The following is a 7,264-nucleotide window of genomic DNA, read 5'->3' on the forward strand; positions in this document are numbered from 1 at the left end:
GATAACTATTTACACCACTGGGTCGATGCCGCTGCTGGTGGACGTTTCGTCCCCGAGGGTTTTACCAGCCCTTTTATCAGCACTTCGGTGTTGACATGAATATCAATTATATGGTCATTTTTATAAATGTCCTGTTACAAAACTTTGAATTATTCGGAAAACTAAGAATTTTCTTATCCCCGGAATAGATGACCTTAGCCGTATCTGGCACAACTTTTTGGAAATTTGGGTCCTCAATGCTCTTCAAATTTGAACTTTTTTGGCTTTATAACTATTTTGATCTGAGCGTCACCGATGAGTCTTATGTAGATGAAACGTGCGTCTAGCGTATTAAATTATAATCCTGGTACGTACCTTTGAAAACTATTTACACCACTGGGTCGATGCCGCTGCTGGTGGACGTTTCGTCCCCGAGGGTATCACCAGCCCAGTAGTCAGCACTTCGGTGTTGACATGAATATCAATTATATGGTCATTTTTATAAATTTCCTGTTACAAAACTTTGAATTTTTCGGAAAACTAAGATTTTTTTCATCCCAGGAATAGATTACTTTAGCCGTATTTGGCACAACTTTTTGGAATTTTGGGTCCTCAATGCTCTTCAACTTTGTATTTGTTTGGCTTTATAACTATTTTGATCTGAGCGTCACCGATAAGTCTTATGTAGACGAAACGTGCGTCTAGCGTTTTAAATTATAATCCTGGTACCTTTGATAACTATTTACACCACTGGGTCGATGCCGCTGCTGGTGGACGTTTCGTCCCCGAGGGTATCACCAGCCCAGTAGTCAGCACTTCGGTGTTGACATGAATATCAATTATATGGTCATTTTTATAAATTTCCTGTTACAAAACTTTGAATTATTCGGAAAACTAAGGATTTTTTTATCCCAGGAATATATTACCTTAGCCGTATTTGGCACAACTTTTTGGAATTTTGGGTCCTCAATGCACTTCAACTTTGTACTTGTTTGGCTTTATAACTATTTTGATCTGAGCGTCACCGATGGGTCTTATGTAGACGAAACGTGCGTCTAGCGTATTAAATTATAATCCTGGTACGTACCTTTGATAACTATTTACACCACTGGGTCGATGCCGCTGCTGGTGGACGTTTCGTCCCCGAGGGTATCACCAGCCCATTAGTCAGCACTTCGGTGTTGACATGAATATCAATTATATGGTCATTTTTATAAATTTCCTGTTACAAAACTTTGAATTTTTCGGAAAACTAAGATTTTTTTTATCCCAGGAATATATCACCTTAGCCGTATTTGGCACAACTTTTTGGAATTTTGGGTCCTCAATGCACTTCAACTTTGTACTTGTTTGGCTTTATAACTATTTTGATCTGAGCGTCACCGATGGGTCTTATGTAGACGAAACGTGCGTCTAGCGTATTAAATTATAATCCTGGTACGTACCTTTGATAACTATTTACACCACTGGGTCGATGCCGCTGCTGGTGGACGTTTCGTCCCCGAGGGTATCACCAGCCCAGTAGTCAGCACTTCGGTGTTGACATGAATATCAATTATATGGTCATTTTTATAAATTTCCTGTTACAAAACTTTGAATTATTCGGAAAACTAAGGATTTTTTTATCCCAGGAATATATTACCTTAGCCGTATTTGGCACAACTTTTTGGAATTTTGGGTCCTCAATGCACTTCAACTTTGTACTTGTTTGGCTTTATAACTATTTTGATCTGAGCGTCACCGATGGGTCTTATGTAGACGAAACGTGCGTCTAGCGTATTAAATTATAATCCTGGTACGTACCTTTGATAACTATTTACACCACTGGGTCGATGCCGCTGCTGGTGGACGTTTCGTCCCCGAGGGTATCACCAGCCCATTAGTCAGCACTTCGGTGTTGACATGAATATCAATTATATGGTCATTTTTATAAATTTCCTGTTACAAAACTTTGAATTTTTCGGAAAACTAAGATTTTTTTTATCCCAGGAATATATCACCTTAGCCGTATTTGGCACAACTTTTTGGAATTTTGGGTCCTCAATGCTCTTCAACTTTGTATTTGTTTGGCTTTATAACTATTATGATCTGAGCGTCACCGATGAGTCTTATGTAGACGAAACGTGCGTCTAGCGTTTTAAATTAAAATCCTTGTACCTTTGATAACTATTTACACCACTGGGTCGATGCCGCTGCTGGTGAACGTTCCGTACCCGAGGGTATCACCAGCCCAGTAGTCAGCACTTCGGTGTTGACATGAATATCAATTATAAGGTCATTTTTATAAAGTTCCTGTTACAAAACTTTGAATTATTCGGAAAACTAAGGATTTTTTTATCCCAGGAATAGATTACCTTAGCCGTATTTGGCACATGTTTTCGGAATTTTGGGTCTTGAATGCTCTTCAACTTTGTACTTGTTTGAATTTAAAATTATTTTGATCTTAGAGTCACCGATGAGTCGTATGTATACGAAACGCGCGTCTGGCGTATTAAATTATAATCCTGGTACGTACCTTTGATAACTATTTACACCACTGGGTCGTTGCCGCTGCTGGTGGACGTTTCGTCCCCGAGGGTATCACCAGCCCAGTAGTCAGCACTTCGGTGTTGACATGAATATCAATTATATGGTCATTTTTATAAATTTCCTGTTACAAAACTTTGAATTATTCGGAAAACTAAGAATTTTTTCATCCCAGGAATAGATTACTTTAGCCGTATTTGGCACAACTTTTTGGAATTTTGGGTCCTCAATGCTCTTCAACTTTGTATTTGTTTGGCTTTATAACTATTTTGATCTGAGCGTCACCGATAAGTCTTATGTAGACGAAACGTGCGTCTAGCGTTTTAAATTATAATCCTGGTACCTTTGATACTTATTTACACCACTGGGTCGATGCCGCTGCTGGTGGACGTTTCGTCCCCGAGGGTATCACCAGCCCAGTAGTCAGCACTTCGGTGTTGACATGAATATCAATTATATGGTCATTTTTATAAATTTCCTGTTACAAAACTTTGAATTATTCGGAAAACTAAGGATTTTTTTATCCCAGGAATATATTACCTTAGCCGTATTTGGCACAACTTTTTGGAATTTCGGGTCCTCAATGCACTTCAACTTTGTACTTGTTTGGCTTTATAGCTATTTTGATCTGAGCGTCACCGATGGGTCTTATGTAGACGAAACGTGCGTCTAGCGTATTAAATTATAATCCTGGTACGTACCTTTGATAACTATTTACACCACTGGGTCGATGCCGCTGCTGGTGGACGTTTCGTCCCCGAGGGTATCACCAGCCCATTAGTCAGCACTTTGGTGTTGACATGAATATCAATTATATGGTCATTTTTATAAATTTCCTGTTACAAAACTTTGAATTATTCGGAAAACTAAGATTTTTTTTATCCCAGGAATATATCACCTTAGCCGTATTTGGCACAACTTTTTGGAATTTTGGGTCCTCAATGCTCTTCAACTTTGTATTTGTTTGGCTTTATAACTATTTTGATCTGAGCGTCACCGATGAGTCTTATGTAGACGAAACGTGCGTCTAGCGTTTTAAATTATAATCCTGGTACCTTTGATAACTATTTACACCACTGGGTCGATGCCGCTGCTGGTGGACGTTTCGTCCCCGAGGGTATCACCAGCCCAGTAGTCAGCACTTCGGTGTTGACATGAATATCAATTATATGGTCATTTTTATAAATTTCTTGTTACAGAACTTTGAATTTTTCGGAAAACTTAGGATTTTTTTATCCCAGGAATAGATTACCTTAGCCGTATTTGACACAACGTTTTGGAATTTTGGGTTCTCAATACTCTTCAACTTTGTACTTGTTTGGCTTTATAACTATTTTGATCTGAGCGTCACCGATGAGTCTTATGTAGGCGAAACGTGCGTCTAGCGTATTAAATTATAATCCTGGTACGTACCTTTGATAACTATTTACACCACTGGGTCGATGCCGCTGCTGGTGGACGTTTCGTCCCCGAGGGTATCACCAGCCCAGTAGTCAGCACTTCGGTGTTGACATGAATATCAATTATATGGTCATTTTTATAAATTTCCTGTTACAAAACTTTGAATTATTCGGAAAACTAAGGATTTCCTTATCCCAGGAATAGATTACCTTAGCCATATTTGGCACATGTTTTTGGAATTTTGGGTCTTGAATGCTCATCAACTTTGTACTTGTTTGGCTTTATAATTATTTTGATCTTAAGAGTCACCTATGAGTATTATGTAGACGAAACGTGCGTCCGGCTTATTAAATTATAATCATGGTACCTTTGATAACTATTTACACCACTCGGTCGATGCCGCTGCTGGTGGACGTTTCGTCCCCGAGGGAATCACCAGCCCATTAGTCAGCACTTCGGTGTTGACATGAATATTAATTATATGGTCATTTTTATAAATTTCCTGTTACAAACTTTGAATTTTTCGGATAACTAAGGATTTTTTTATCCCAGGAATAGATTACCGTAGCCGTAGTTGGCACAACTTTTTGGAATTTTGGGTCCTCAATGCTCTTCAACTTTGTACTTGTTTGGCTTTATAACTATTTTGATCTGAGCGTCACTGATGAGTCTTATGTAGACGAATCGCGCGTCTGGCGTATTAAATTATAATCCTGGTACCTTTGATAACTATTTGAGTTAGATTTTCAAAACGTTGACATTCACTCGTTTAAAAAGCAAGATGTAATTCATCAAAATTAACAATAAACAAAAACCACAGGTTTGGTTGAAACTAAATTTTGAAATTATTGGACGTTTAAGATAGATATGTATTGCTTATGTATCAGAAAGATACTCGTGTGCTTTGACAAGTGTGAAAACCTTGCAAAATATTTTCAGTATTTTGAGAAAACGAATTTATTTGATTGTGTAATTTCATTCAACTACAAGGAGTAGTATATGACATTTGGAACTTCTTTCTGAATGCATGTGTGAACCTGTTTCAGTTTCTTTTTCTTCCTGTTCAATAACCATTAAACTTATTAGAACGAGAACCGCTATTTCTTCTTCCTCCACCATTTCCATTACCAGTAAACTTATTAGAACGAGAACCGCTGTTTCTTCTTCCTCCACCACTACCATTACCAGTAAACTTATTAGAACGAGAACCGCTGTTTCTTCTTCCTCCACCACTACCATTACCAGTAAACTTATTAGAACGATAATCGCTATTTCTTCGTCCTGCACCACCACCGCCGCCTTTCTCCTCACTATCACAATTATTACCACACCATTTAGGGGCTGCAGATGTCATTTGTAGTATGGCAGTCAAAATGAGAAAGAGAAAGATCAATTTCAATTTCTTCATTTTGAAACCTGTTAATATAAATAAAAATGTAACACTTTGGATAAATATGAATAAAATGATAAAATTTACTCATAAAAAACTGCTGTTGTAACTACAATAGTTCATCTGTGGACGAACCGTCATCTAAAAAGATTTGTTGACTTTGATTGTTGCTATTTGTTCAACTGTTCAAATACCTTACTAGTCAACACTCTATAGCCATTTACCATGCTAACATTTTATAAAAGAAGTACAATAGCTTAAGTTTCTCTAAATTACACCATGGTTATAAAATTAAAAGGTCGTGATACAAATAAAACCACACATTTGCATTTTCTAAACATGTAAACCGAAACGTTTATTGTTTGGCTATTATTATTTAGATGGAAAATGATGTTTCAAAAATGTCAATCTCTGCTATATAAAGATAACATAAAAGCTATAGAAACACATAGAATATTGACTTCTTTACAAACACCATTTTGCCAAGTGAAACTGATGCCCGGACTTTTTCCCCAAAACTATCCTTTACAACACACTGTCACGGGACTTTCGATATGAAAATATTGTCCGTGTTATTGTAACGGTTTCATTCCTGATTAAGAAAATAAATAGAGCGTTGCATGTATGATTACAATGGCATTAATAACGTCTTTCCACTTTTCCGTGGAAAGACCTATTGCTTTTGTTCTGATTATTTTCTTTTCCCGCCACATTTTGTTCTTGCGGTGTTAATAGTGGTTTCGCAAGATGTCGCTTAGATTTTTAGCATATGATATCGAACATTTATTGCGCGTTTGAGACTGACCCTGTTTAACTGAATATTTTCTTTGTAAGAGTTATCTCCCCAAACAATTCAGTATAAAGTAACCTTTCAGATGATACCGGATATGAATTTTTTTTAAACCGGAAGTGGCAATTTATCTCTCGTATTTCCAGCAAAAGTATGAAAAAAACATATTTTTTTTGGAATCTGTGTGACTAAAGCTATCATATGAGACCAGAAATGACATTTGCTCAACCGGAAGTAGAAAATTATCTCCCTCATTTCAGACAAAATTAAATTGAATCCATATATTTTTGAATCAGTATGAAGAAATCTGTAATTAGATACCAATAGTTACTTTGCGTAAACATCAGGTAGCTTCTTATAAATTATTTAGAAATTTAATGTGGAAAGACCTTCAATTGTTCTCTGAAGAATTGGTTTTTAGTTAATATATATGTTCGTAAATATTCTTTTGAAATTGCCTCACTGTCCTGTTTCTTAATTACATAGTCGATTTTGTTAGTATCTTTTCCCGAACTTTTTTGGTTTATCATCGTATATAATGATTTTTCTTACCTTTAAATCTAGTTCTAGGGAACAATTTGATATAATAATAATTGCATCTATGCTTTTATAAGGTTTATCTTAGTCATTAATCAAAGCAGTTAAATTTGAAACAAATGAGTTAACCTAGTTACACTAAATATGCAAGCATAGTTCAACGTCGTGTTCAGTAAAAGGACAACTATATCATGAATGTGTCACAAAAGAGAAAGTGTTTTACCTTTTTATGTCCTTGGGAAGACTTAAATGATATTATGCAGTGCTTTTATCTGACTTTCTTTTGGTTATTTTCTAAACTTTCTTTACGATTTTGTCTCATAAACATCAAATGTGCAATCTTTTTACATGTTCTTAATAAAAGAAAAATCATATTTTGGTAATAACACAACTTTTTGTTATCACACTGGTTTTAGGTGAGGTTCGTGTTGCTCAGTTTATAGTTTTCTATGTTTTGTTTTGTAAACTGTTGTTTGCCTTTTGTTTTTGTTTTTTTTACATGGCTTTATCAGTTTATTTTCGACTTATGAGTTTAATTGTCCCTTTGGTATCTTTCGCCTCCAGGTTGATTTTTTCTTCCACATCATAGGATGGAGCTTTCAGTGACTTCAAGCTTTGAATGCCTTTGGCTTGAATGCTTT

At 36.2% G+C, this 7,264-nt stretch overlaps 1 long non-coding RNA gene across 1 annotated transcript; it reads right to left on the reverse strand.

The window, feature by feature from the left end:
• Nucleotides 1-4,847: 4,847 nt before the first annotated feature.
• LOC127708022 (uncharacterized) lies at nt 4,848-6,705 on the reverse strand. The gene is made up of 2 exons (XR_007985121.1): nt 6,639-6,705; nt 4,848-5,322 (listed from the first exon to the last, which is right to left on the reverse strand). It is a non-coding gene; the product is annotated as an uncharacterized LOC127708022 (long non-coding RNA).
• Between the last annotated feature and the right edge of the window lie 559 nt (nt 6,706-7,264).

This window comes from Mytilus californianus, unplaced genomic scaffold (genome assembly GCF_021869535.1).
Source record: "Mytilus californianus isolate M0D057914Y unplaced genomic scaffold, xbMytCali1.0.p SCAF_7, whole genome shotgun sequence".
Taxonomy (NCBI): Eukaryota; Metazoa; Mollusca; class Bivalvia; order Mytilida; family Mytilidae; genus Mytilus; species Mytilus californianus.